At 40.1% G+C, this 12,574-nt stretch overlaps 1 long non-coding RNA gene across 1 annotated transcript; it reads right to left on the bottom strand.

Annotated features, from left to right (window-relative positions):
- Positions 1-9,162: 9,162 nt before the first annotated feature.
- On the bottom strand, positions 9,163-9,669 carry LOC123576110. Its single transcript, XR_006701168.1, has 2 exons — positions 9,563-9,669; positions 9,163-9,391 (listed from the first exon to the last, which is right to left on the bottom strand). It is a non-coding gene; the product is annotated as an uncharacterized LOC123576110 (long non-coding RNA).
- Positions 9,670-12,574: the final 2,905 nt, after the last annotated feature.

The following is a 12,574-nucleotide window of genomic DNA, read 5'->3' as shown; positions in this document are numbered from 1 at the left end:
TAGGAAAAAGGAGTTTTCCAAGGCACACAGTCAGTGAATGGCAGAGCCAGGACTCTAAACCAAGTATCCTGGCTCCCTGACTCCCAATCCTGTCCCCAATTACAGCCTTTTTTGTTCCAGAAAGAAATCAGAATTAGCTGTATAACTAAATGCAGATTTAGATACTAGTATATATGATATATATAATATATATATGATTCTGTATAGAGAAATTTAAAGTATTATCTATAACAGTTTAGCATATGCATCCAATGAATCTAATGCTCAAAACTCTGACTTCAAAACCCCTTATTTACTAAGCAGTATGGAATCATGGAAAGAACATAGAACTTGGAACTGAGTAGGCTTAGATTCAAATCCCAATTCTACTGCTTACTGCTTACATGAACTTTAGCAGTTTATTCATCCCTTTGAATTTTAATTTCTTCATCTGGAAAATGGGAATATTAACCCCTATCAGTGGTTTTTGTGATGCATATGGCATATCATGTATGGGGGCACAATGCCTGGTATATTGAGATGCCCATCATGCATTGGCACCTCTCCTTAGGTGATACTCTCATTTCCCTGCTTTTGGTGCTCTACTGGAAGCAAGACACTGTCAGGAGCTTGTGAGATGGGAACCATGTTTGAAAGGAAAGACAGTGATCTGTTTTCTTTGCCATGAGTGGAATGGGATACAGTACTTGGAGTTTCCCTTCAAGTGGGCATAAGGTTGTTTCCTAGAGGACATCAACTCAGGCAGTATGACAAGACTCGGGGTTACTTACCATGGGGATATTGTCTCTAGATTGTTGAGTGCTGGGCCTTGGCTTTATCAGCTGGCCTTAGAGCCATCTATGAACCAGGATTATATGTATTCTAATCCTCAAGTCTACTATCACCTAAAAGCGACTTTTGCTTTTGGCACTTGAAGTGCTGATTGCCAAAACCTTCTCTTGGTAAACCCCCTTATATTTTTAAATAGTTATAAATATTTATGGAAGGAAGAAAGAAGGAAGGAAAGAAAGGAAGGAAGGTTGTTTCAAGGATGCAATGATGACTGGCCCTTGAGAACTAGGAAATCATGTTTTGTTCTGAGAGTTAATCTATACAATCAATCCCTAATGGATCAGATCAGAATATGCAAAGTCATCTTAAAGCAACAGTCTAGATTCTTAGACAAATAAAACTTTTATATCTGTTGTTTCCCAACCTGGTTAATGATCAGAGTCACTTGGGATCCCTGTAAGCATTCAGATCCCTAAACCTTTCCACAGACCCAATAAATCAGAATTTCTAGTAGAGCCAAAACAGTATTTCTTTATGAGTCCTCCAGGTGCTTTGGGGGCAGCAGCCCCACCCTAGACAGTAGACTGGTTTGGGGAGCCATAGTTCCACTTCAAGAGGTCTGAAAAAGGATTAACACATATAAAGAGCAATGTATAGGTAAGAAGAGGATTATTCAGCAAAGGAACTGAGGGGAAAGGGCACACTTGGCATACTCTGGCAAAGGCAAGCAAGCCTCTGGAATTGGGTCCCCTGCCAAAAACATCTAGACCACTTGGAGGGGGGATTCCTGTTGAGGAAATACAGAGCCTGATGAGCAGAGCCTGACATTATTCAAACTATTTGAATTATCTAACTCCCTGTGTCAAAGTTCCTTGCTCATTGAGCAACCTTCTGATGATCTCTCTTCCCTTGCAACTGGCCTATAGGGAGAAGAGGAGCTGTTCAGGTCAAATGTTTCTAACTGTAAATTAATAAACTGGCATTCTGGTTATATATCAGTCTCTTGTGAGTTAGTATGAGTCAGCATCCCTGAGTCTGATCAACTCAGAGGCTCTGCCAAGATCAAGTTTCTGATGCTGCAAAGCTGAGCAGGCCTGACCTGGGACCCCAGGGAATTCATAAAAGTAAAAGTATCCTATTCAGGCCCCAGGAAGCCAGCCAGTTAGCCTCTGCTGGGGAAAGGAGGTGAAAAGGTGCCCATTTCCCAGGGAAACACACTATGGAAAACTTTGTTGATACTGCATGTGCTTTACTGTTACATGAATTTGAAAGAAGGGGTTAGGTTCTTATAACAAGAAAAGTCATTTAGAATGCTTTTTCTGTTGTCAAAGGGCTTTCATGTATATTGTTCATTTGACACTTACACTAGCCTAGGCAGTAAGTCAGGCATATATTATTATTACTCTTATTTCAGAGGTGAAGAATCTGAACATAGTCACTTATCTCAGACCCAAAGTAAATGGTACCGCTAGGACCAGAATCTGGATCCTTTGACTCATATTTTTCTCACTTCCCCTCTCATTTAATAAAGAGAATAAACAGAACCCTAAAGGGGTACTAGCTTCTAGTACTAGATACTAGTACTAGATACTAGATACTATCTAGTTCCTAGATAGAGTAGGATTGTGTTTACCTGTATGTATGGGGGCTGGGTTAAGGACACAGATATTGGTGAAAGTTGAGCAGAAGAGAAATCAGGTCAGTGATGATAAGAAAGTGTATCAAAATTTTTTCTAGCTAAGAGAACTGAGACATCATTCAATTTCATTGAACACGTTATTTATTGAACCCCTATTGTGTGCAAGGCCTCTTGTGCTAAGTGTTACCAACGGGAGAAGTTAGGAAAGAACATTTTTTAACATGTATTTTGGTTTAGTCAAGGACTCCCAAATCTTGTTCCTTCTTTATGGTAGCATCAAAGAATACAAGCCACAGCCACAGTGTTTAAAAGGAGGTGGGAAAGGGGAGATCGTGGTAGTTGAGAGGCTGACTGTGATTAGGACTCTGGCAGCCAAGACCATTTGGAAACACAGGCTTGATAACATCTCATCGGGGATGGATGCTTGTGCAAAATCCTTGGCAGGGTGGGGGAGGCGGGGAGATGCAGCTTCCTCAACACTTTTCCATCATTGCATTTTATCTTAGGTCTTTAAGTCCTTGGTAACTTCACCAGTGACAGTTCCCAAAATAAATCCCGTTTTTCTAAATGCTTTTTATAATGGCATGAAAACAAAATCTAGAATTCAGAGGCACAGGAATTATGAAAGGGGCAAGTCCCTGGGCTCTTCTTTCTCCTTCACTGACATGTGTTTCAGCATGATCCACAGCTGGAACAAGGGGCTGCAGCCAGACCTCTTTTAATTAGCCCAGAAACACTGCCCTGTGGCTTGCATCAGTCTTCATGGGTTACTGACTGGTTCATTCAGCTTTCTCTTTATAAATCTGTATGTTCTGGTGTGAGCACTCTGGGGTGGCAAAGGGAGAGAGAGCTGCCTGTTCCCCACCCGATCGGTTCATGTCTGGCTGGATCAGCCTCCCACCTCTCCGGCTGATTCATCAGGCTCAGTCTATTCAAACAGATGGGACTTCTATTTAGGTATTTTAATAGCACGTATTTAAGATACTCTATTGAGAATCTGATCTGACAGAGGTTTGATGAAGTGTTGATGTGCTAAGAAACCAGGCTCACTGGGCAAATAACTTCTTCTCAAACCAGATAATTTAAATCAATTCAATCAAGTACTTAACTGAGGGCCTACTGTGTCCCAGTGTGTGCCCAACATTGAGTTAATAGAGCCAGAAAAGAAGTAGAATGTTTGACAGACAGGCCCTGGGAAGCTTCTTTTTCTGGGAAGAAATAACGGATGCATGGATGTCTTTGTAATTTTAGATATTTGCCTACTATGTGCACGAGATTTATGCAAGTAAGCAGCTAAGTGGAGTAGTGGCCACACCTCTTTAATATCAAGCCTGTATCAAATATTTCAAGGGGAAATGGCTCTCTTTTGTGTCATGATGAGAAAAATGAAAAAAAAAAAAAAGTTTATCAAGCACCTAAATTGAATGTATTGAATGTTCTTCAGTGCATCATGTTCCTTCTTGAGACCATGTTGTTTCTTTTACTGCCCTTTTATTTTTTTACCTTTAAAAGATTTTGTTTTTTAAGTAATCTCTACACTCAATGTGGGGCTTGAACTCATAACCCTGAGACCAAGAGTTGTACACCCACCAACTGAGCCAGCCAGGCGCCCCTTACTGCCCTAACTTTAAGTGATATCCATTCTCTCACGCTGGTATGCTTATCCAAATGTGATTTCTTTCTTTCTTTTTTTTTTCTTTCTTTCTTTCTTTCCTTCCTTTTTTTTTTTTTAGATCAAATCTTACCTTCTCCAAAAACCTTTTACTACTCTAGCTTTTAGGCAACAATGGTATCTCTTCTTCATTGCCTTTATTATTAGTAACATGCTTTGAATTCAGTACCTAACAGCTTATCCTGTCTTATATTGGTCTCTAATCTTTCAGGCTGTGAGACTTGTATAAACAACATTGTAAGCTCTTTGAGGGTAAACCTCAATTTATATTTGTTTAATCATAATATTTGTTGAGCAACTACTTTGTACCAAATTGCCATTGTAGGAGAAACAAATATAAATAAAAGATTTCTGCTCTAAAGAAACTCATATATATTTGGCACTCAAAATGGAATCACAATCTCCTGGAAAGCACTTAACATTGTGTCAGATACATAGCAAGTCTTCTTAAAATGGACACCATTATTAGTTATTATTTCGCTGACACTGGATGGAAGAGTAGAAAGTACAGATAAGAACTGAGAAAGGAAGCTGCCCCGGTTAGGTTTGGATGTGTGTAACAGAAAACCCAAATCAAATGGTTTAAGCAGTAAAGGGAATTTATTGGCTTTTCTAACTGAAAAAGACAAGAGGGATAATAATGATTGGTTATGATTCGGTCAGGGCTTTGGCTTCATCTCTTTATGACTCTTCTTGGTATTATTTCTTCATGTGTTGGCTTTGTCCTCAGGCTGGTTGCAATATGACTGTAGTAACTCCAGGCTTCACATTTATACATAGCATCCAGAAGAAGGGAGAATTCATCTCTTTTGGTGGTTTTCTTAAAAGTAAGGAAACTTCTTTCCTCAAGATTCCAGCAAATCTCCCTTCTTAACTCATTGTACCAAGTGAGTTGCAAGACTTTTTCTTAACCAACTCCTTGACCAAGGAATGTCATGGACTGCTTGGCTTAGGCTAGGTTCCTGGCACAGATACTGGTAAGAGGATGAGATTACTGTCAGCTAGGATGGCCTGCTTATACTGCAGTAATAGCCAACTCCCAAATCTCAGTGCCTTAATACGGCAAACATTTATTTCTTGCTCTTTACATGCCAGTATAGGTCGGCAGGGGGAGCTCTACCATTATGGTCACTCTGGGACCATGGCTGATGGAGTCTTCATCTTGACAAATGATTTAGCAATCACTGCTGCAGTGGGAAAGGTACCTGGTGAATCCTACCTCGGCTCTTAAAGTCTTCTGCTTGGAAATGATATAGATCACTTTTATTCACATTTTATTGGCCAAAGAAAGTCACATGGCCACAACTAACTTAAGCTAGGAAATGCAATCCTACCATGTATCTAGGAGAACTAGAATATTTATAAATAGCCCTGATTATTACTACAATTACTCTTGGTTCAATCAGAGCCAACTGTATGGATGACTAGAGAGTGAGCTTCTCCTGAAGCACATGTACTTCTTTGGAAAGGGGAGCCTTTAGCAAAAATCAGGTACTACTAGGAAGGGAGCAATGGATGTTATTCAACCAATAATGTTTATTATAGAAGTTATATGAAGGTAAACTAATCTCAGACCTCAAAGGCATAGAGAAAGCAAGATCATGAACGGTTTGGCAAAGGTCAAGGAGAGAAGTAACAACTGTAGTAATGTAGCCATCTAGAGATCTGCACATCAGGAAGGGCCCAGATGAAAATAAACAGCATAGCTAGTAGCCACCAGTTAGTATCTTTGCTGCTGCACTCCCCAGCCAGGGCATAGAAGCATAAAAGCAAAAGCATATCAGGAAGATATGCAGGGATGATGGACGGTTTGAGGGACTTTGTGGGAGATCTTCAGTTGTTAAAGAAATTGGAGAGTTGAAGAAGTCAAGGGGATCTCAAATAGGCAGTGGGACGAAAGTCATAATATAATCTAGAACCAGTCACATTCTTAAACTAGGTTAAGTCTTTGAGAAGTAACCTGTAACAGTAACAAAGACTTTTGGCAGATGGTACAGACAGATGAAATGGAACCCAAATGATGGAAAATGGAGGACAGCCAATCTGAAAGAGATACTGAAATAAAGATGAAACCTCCTGTCCTGTTCGGCCTACAGGTACTAGAGAAAGTCTCCATGGAAGAGGAGTGTTCAGTTAATATTAGAGCCATGTTTCTACCCATGGGTGTCAATATCACATAAAAGAGAGAACTCTTCTAGATCAGCAGTCAGGAAACTTGGGTTTGAGGCCCAACAATGACTATAAACACAACATTGGCAAATCATTATAAATTCTTTCCACTTGTTTCCTCAGCTGAGGAAAGAAGGTTAATAATCCCTTCTCCACCTTCCTTAGAGCTTCATGTGAAGATCAAATGAGATGGGAAAGTGCTATAGCAGACTAAAAAGCCCTGGAAAAATATATGTAAGAGACTGTAACAGTGATAAGGATCACTATGCTTAGAGTTGAGGAGGTTTAGGATTTAGGTGAAATGCCATCTCCAAGTGAATAGGGCCCAAAGGGAAGTACAGAGTGAAGATGAAGTGGAGATAACAGTGAGCTGATAAGCATTGTCTAAGCTAAAACTTTTAATTGCAAGGGACAGAAACCCAACTCAAACTGGCCTAAGAATAAGATATTTCAGCTCACATACTAGAAATGATTGCAAAGGTAAAATAGTTTCCAGTGTGGCAGGACTCCGTGCTCAAGTGTTATGTTGCAAATCTGTCTCTTTCCATTTCAATGGCCTGCTTTCCTCTATGCTGGCTTCATTTTCAGACAACATGTCCTCAATTAGTGACAAAGATTGTCCCCAGCAGCTACTGGTTATGCTCTACCAGTTAAGTAACTCTAGTAGAAAAGGAGAGTGACTTTTTCTCATCTTAACAAAAATCCTGAGGTAACTCTCATTGTCTGGCCCGATCATATGCTCTTCTCTGAATCAATCACTATGACTGGCATCAATCTCAGCTGAATCACATGGATGGAACATGGGAGAATAAATGAAAACCACCCACACCCACCATAGGAAATAGGCTAAAAGGCTTGTTCTAGAAGTGATGATTGTGGAGACATAAGGCAGAGGAAGGAAGAAAATCAAGGGAGAATTTGAGGCAGAGGGAGAGTAGCACTTATTGGAGAAAGGCAAATTTATTAAGGGACTCTCCAGGTGCACTCGGGAAATGGGGAGGTGGTATAGAGAGCTGCTGAAACAGAGACCATCAGTCAAAAGGACATATTTAAGAATTCCCACAGTGGCCCAAAGCACTCTTTGTGAAAAAGTAGTTTAGGAAGCAAAAGTAGCCACTGTTACAGATTCTCAGTTTGCTCTTTGCTTAGTAGATGTTTTTGTCCCATTAGGGGTAGGAGAGGGAAAAGACCGTGTCCGTCTTGAAGGAGGTAGACTAATGCAGAAGGCATGGACATAGATACCCATAACACTGCCATAATTGTATAGCTCAGAAGGAAAAGCAGCAAAGAAATTATCACTAAATTTACTAGAAGTTACAGCCTGTCAGATATGAAATGTGACTGACATACACAGCATGGTAGGTCCTCTCCACCCACCCACAAAACATAAAGGCCCACCCTGTTTTGCCTTTTTTCCACCCTCCTACATACACATTACACCTGCACACAGGCACATAACAGGAGGGAAGGATTCTCTTGGAACACTGTCAGAATCATTCTTTAGACCTCCCTGGTAGGTCACTACCCTGAAATGAAAAGCTGCCTGCCTCCCGTTTTTAAAGCCGGTGGAATGGGGCTGATTAAAGCTGACTTCATACTGAGCAAATACTTGTGAAAGGCAATTTAGTTCTGGATCCATCCTCTGGATCTTAACAATTGCCCTCACCACCACCCCTGACTGGCATACTTCCAAGCATGTTCAACAGAAGGGCCTCACCTCATGCTTAACCGAATGAAGACATTGGCCCACATCTGACCTTGGACTTAAAGGCTTGATTATGTGAAAGAGAATAGGAGCATAGAGATCACAGTTCCAAGTAAGGGTTCTGGGGGGCCAGGATAAGTCCCTGTTTTGACTTAGTCCGAATTCCAGTGATGGATGTAAAGAGGAACTCAGAAGCAATTCCTCCAGGAAAGAAAATCCAGGACTCTTGAATTCTTACCTCATAGCCAGGCCAACTATTACTCTGTCCTCTGTAGCTGTTGCCAGGAAAGGGTTTCTGATATTCTGATATTAGAGTTCTGGTATTCTCTGCTGACTCTCACATCCAAAACAGACATCTGGGTTGTAAGCCCCTCTCTATTCCCCCAATGAATGTCAGTAATTATCGCACACAGTTCTGGCAGATGTATTATTTTAAAAACAAATAGCATATAAACATAGAATTATCATATGACCCAGCAGTTTCACCCTAGGTATATACCCCCCAAATTGAAAATAGGTACTCAAATACTTGTATGCAAATATTGATGGCAGCATTATTCACAACAGCCAAAATATGGAAACAATCTAAATGCCCATCAACAGCTGAAAGGATAAACAAATTGTGGTATATACACATAATGGAATACCATTCAGCCACAGAGAGGAATGAAGTACTGATACATGCTGCAGGGATAAACCTTGAAAACATTATGCTAGAGAAGTGAAATAAGCCAGACACAAAAGATCACATACTGTACGTACAATTCCATTTATACAAAATATCCACAGTAAGTAAATCCATAGACAGGAGACTGGTTGTTGCCAAGGGCTGGGAGGAGGGGGAGAATGGGTCGCAACTGCTTAACGGGTACCGGGTTTTCTTTTGGTATGATGAAAATGTTTTGGAGCTAGGTAGAGATTGTGGCTGCACAATATGGTGAATGTACTAAATGTCAATGAACTATACATTTTAAAATGGCTAATTTTATGTTATGTGAATTTTACCACCATAAAGATATCCCATAAAAAAGGGAGGAGGGGATGCTGACTCGGGTGGCATATACATCATCCCCTTACTCTCTCCTTCATTCTTCCTGAAGGCGTAGGTGGATCAGCCATTTGTGGCCATGAAGCAACAAACATTTGCCAAGAATGGCAAAGTAGAAAGATAAAAGAGAGCTGGGTCTTTGATATCATGAAGGAAACTACGGTAACATCAATTTTATTATGAGACAAATAAAACCCCTAGTTGAAGGAATAGCACAAGCTTTGTTCTTACATACTTCTTCTTTAAAAAAATGACTGTAACACAGACTAAGTGAACAAATCCACACATAAGCCTCAGGTTAGATTTATTTGGTCATGTACTCTTGGTTAGATGGTTTCACCAGTTGCTGGGAAAATGCCCTTTGCTATGCAGATCAGCACTCACCATCTGTAAGCATTCCAAATGGGAAGATAATACAAAATAGCATCACAAACATTAGGTATACAAGTAACAACAGAAACTGAAAGTTAACTGTCTCTTACATAAAGGCCATAGTTTACTCCTGGCCTGAATAAACATAATTGTGTAGTCATTCAATACGTATTGATGATTACTTACTATGTGCCAGGCACTGAGTCAGAGATATGAACCAGAACACTACAGTGAGCAAGAAAGTCTCTGCCCTCATGGAGCTTACATTCTGGCAAGAAGGAGATACAGACAACACATAAGCAATTTTGCATACACTATATATATATATATATATATATATATAATAGAATGCATAGGGAGAAACATATTGGGCTTCCAACCCTCCTGGTTTAGGACTGGCTCTTAGCTCCTCCATCTCTGGCACGGCTTTGCAGGGTCCTCAGGCCATTCAATCTCCCAGGAGTCAGCAGCACGTTCAACACCACAGCCTTGGTCTCAGTAGTCAAAAACGTCTCAGTTCCTCACCACCACTGCTAACATTATCCCCACATTTCCTCCTACTTCAGGGAAAATCAAACTGAAAAAACCCTACCTTACCCCGACCAATCCTACCCTTAAAAGGGGATAAATTAAACTAGAAGCAAAATCCATTATTGTTCCCAAGAACAAAGAGCTTACAAACAAAACAAAGCCTACCTTTCTGGTAGAGGGCCAGGGAAGAAAGCAGCATGAGCACAGTATTCAGGTCAAAAACTTGTATTTGAGGAAAAATGCAAATAATCACTAAGGACAACACATGTAACTCTAGCACCCAAAGAAAATGCCCTTGACCAGTGCTGTCCAATGGAAATACAACGCAAGCTACAAATGTGAGTCTTTTTTGTCATTTTAAATCTTCTGACAGCCCATAAAAAGTAAAACAGGTGTGGGGCGACTGGATGGCTCAGTCACTTAAGCATCCGACGTCAACTCAGGCATGATCTAGCAATTCGTGAGTTCAAGCCCTGCATTGGGCTCTGTGCTGACAGCTCACAGCCTGGAGTCTGCTTCAGATTCTGTCTCCCTCTCTCTCTGCCTCTCCCCGCCCCCATCTCTCTCTCTCAAAAATAAATAAACATTTTTAAAAAAGTAAAACAGGTGCAATTAGTTTAATAGTACATTTTCTCTAACCCAACATACCTACAGTATTATCTTTTCAACACATTACCAATATAAACATTATTAATAAGGTATTTTACATTCTTTATTTTCATACTGAGTCTTCAAAATTTGTATATATTTTATATTTAGCACATCTCAATTTGGACTACATACATTTCAAGTACTCAGTAGCCACATGTGGCTAGGGACCACCTTATCAGACAGTGCAGCTCTAGAAAAAATACTCATTAAATTACCTTTTCCATGTACATTAAAGCTAATGTTCCTCAGAATTGAAGCTTCTAGACGTCTCAATGGCTGTGACCAAGAAGCTATATTCCAGCACCCTTCACTGTTAGTCCTGGAGACACAGCCCTAGGTACAATGAACCACAAGTGAACATAGTTAACTGATTAAGAGAATATATATACACATACATACACATATACACACATAATGCAATGCAAGCAGGAACGAAATGATCAGCCTTGGTGGGGAAAATGCTATGTTCGCTTTGTGCCAAGTCATCTGTCCATCCATCCATTCAACACTTACTGGGCCTACAATGTGCCAGAATTCTACATGCTAGTATCCTACCTTCAGGGAGTTTATAGTCTTTTAGGGGAGAAGTTGAGAGGCAGAATTAAATAAAAAATAAACAAGTTCATTTAAAATAGCAGTTTTGCTATGAAGAAAATAAAACAAGAAAATACCATAAGTGGAAGAGAGGACTACTTTAGCTAATAGGGCAGAGGCTTCTCTGAGAAGGTGGCATTGAAGCTGAAAGTAAAGTAACGGGGACAAGAGTGGAGAAGAATGTTTCATATAGAGAAAACAGGGCAAAGAAGGTAGAAAGAAGTTTGGCATGTTTGCAAAACAGAGAGAATGTCAATGTGGTTAGAGAATAGTTAACAGGAAGAGTAGGAGATGTGGGCATAAACATAGCCAGGGGCCAGACCACTTAAGGCCTAAAGAAAAGGGTAAGGGGTCTGGATGTGATTCTAGGAAAAAATCAATAAAGCATTCTAAGGTGGGGGAAGGATCATCTGACTTACATTTTAAAAAGTCTGTGTGTGGGGAATGGTCAAATCCCTGCATGTTTTGGGGGGTGGTTTAAGAGTGGAAGTGGGGAGACTAGTTGGCAGGCTGCTGCCCCAGACAAGGCAAGAGTTGACGTGGCATGGAGTAGGCTGGTAGGGGTAGAAGTAGTGAGAAGTCAGATTTAGAAGACACTTTCAATTTATCACCAATTCCAGTCAGCTCTACCTTCAAAATTAGATTATATAAATTAAGTTATATTTTGAATCTATAGGATGTGCTGATGAGTTACATGTGAGATGAAAAAAAGAAAGGATGGCTAACAAAGAGGATATAGTTAAGCATACAGTTGAAATGGTAGTGCCAGTTATGGAGATGGGGAGCCGAAACAGGAGCAAAGCCTGCCCCTCCTGGATTTCCAATCTTGGTAAACAGAACCACCACCCAATCAGAAACCTGAGTTTCATCCAAGTTTCTACTGCCTCATCCAATCACCAAATCTGTCCCCTCCTTTCCATCCCCACTGACTTGGACAGTTTGCTAGACCAAATTACTCACCAAAACTATTAAAATTGCCTTAATAATCTCCAGTTTTAAACTCCAACCTAATGTCAAACCTACAAATTGTTCCCCTGCTTACAATTCTCCCACAATCTTTCTGAAGAGTAATTTGGCATTACCTATCAAAGTTTAAAATGAACATGCCCTTTGGTTGGCTCTCCTTTAGGATTCCACCCTACAGAAATACTTGAAAAATGAAAAGAATGAGGTTACTTTAATAGTGAAAAACTAGATACTACCTAAACGCCATTCAGTAAGGAAACTGTTACATAAACCATCATACAACTGTATTATAAAATTCTATCTAGTCCTTATTTTTAAAAATGAAGCAGATCTAAATATATTGACATGAAAAGATATCCAAGATACTTCAAAAGCAACTGGCAACGTGTATGTGGTTGCATTTACTTAAAAAGCATTACAGTGAATCGGGGGGTATCATGTGCATGTTGTTTCTAA

The sequence above is a fragment of the Leopardus geoffroyi genome, chromosome C2 (genome assembly GCF_018350155.1).
Source record: "Leopardus geoffroyi isolate Oge1 chromosome C2, O.geoffroyi_Oge1_pat1.0, whole genome shotgun sequence".
In the NCBI taxonomy this organism is placed as follows: Eukaryota; Metazoa; Chordata; class Mammalia; order Carnivora; family Felidae; genus Leopardus; species Leopardus geoffroyi.
Note: the sequence above shows the minus strand (reverse complement) of the source record. Positions and strands in the feature narration are given on the sequence as shown.